A 1198-nucleotide genomic window follows, 5' to 3' on the forward strand; every position below is an offset into this window, starting at 1 on the left:
AATAAAGGAAGGCATGTTAGATATATACAAAGGGAGTCTTTATTTTTCCTTTTTTTTTTTTCTTTCTTTTAGTTCGATGGGTCGGGATTCAAGGTCATATTAATCACACTAGATGGAAACTGGGTAATTTTTGAGGAGGAAAGAAAATAAAAAGCTGATGGGTAAACCCGGAAACACAACGTATAGTTATTTCGCTCGCCCACAGGCCTGCCTCCCATTTCCTACATCCCCCCACAAAATGGGGGAGAGAGAGAGAGAGAGAGAGAGAGAGAGAGAGAGAGAGAGAGAGAGAGAGAGAGAGAGAGAGAGAGAGAGAGAGAGAGAGAGAGAGAGAGAGAGAGAGAGAGAGAGAGAAATTCAGCATCCATTTTTTTCTAATTTGTGGAGGGGGAAAAAGTTGATAGATAAAACCGGAAACAAAACGTATATTTACCTCCACCTGAAAAAAAAGGATAAAAGATACAAAAAATAAATAAATAAATAAACAAATAAATAAAATTGCACATGCAGTTATTTTCTATTTTTTTTCAAATTTCATTATTTTTACCACAACTTAAAATTTTACCCCCAGGAACATCCAAAAAAAAAAAAAAAAGGAATAAGGGAAAAAACTGCAGCACTCCTTTTTCTTTTCTTTACCCCAATTATTTTCCTCTTTCTTTTATACACCGTGTGTGTGTGTGTGTGTGTGTGTGTGTGTGTGTGTGTGTGTGTGTGTGTGTGTGTGTGTGTGTGTGTGTGTGTGTGTGTGTGTGTGTGTGTATTTCATCGATTTTCCTTCATCTTCGCCTAAAAGAAAGTCAATCATTCCTTCAGCTTTCGTCAACATCATCCCTTGAGGTCGTTACAATTTTTCCTTTACCCTGAGATCAAACAATTCAAGGATGAAGCAACAGTCAAACAATCTGCCAAACACAGCCTCTCTTTCCCACTTTCCCTCCCCTGTCCTTGCCGCGTCGAGGAAAAAAAAAGGTGAGGAAGAAACAATAGGAAGGAGATGAGGGGAGGAAGGAAGGACGAGGAATAGGAAAATTGCGAAAGGGAGAGGAGAGAAAGATAGAAGAACGAGGAAGAGAGGGAAGGAAGAGAGGGAAGCAGAGAGGAAAAAAGGGAGACAGGAAGAAAGAGCAGTCAAAGGTGAGTAGGACAATACAAGGTACGAGAGAGAGAGAGAGAGAGAGAGAGAGAGAGAGAGAGA

This window comes from Scylla paramamosain, chromosome 8 (assembly GCF_035594125.1).
Source record: "Scylla paramamosain isolate STU-SP2022 chromosome 8, ASM3559412v1, whole genome shotgun sequence".
NCBI lineage: Eukaryota > Metazoa > Arthropoda > Malacostraca > Decapoda > Portunidae > Scylla > Scylla paramamosain.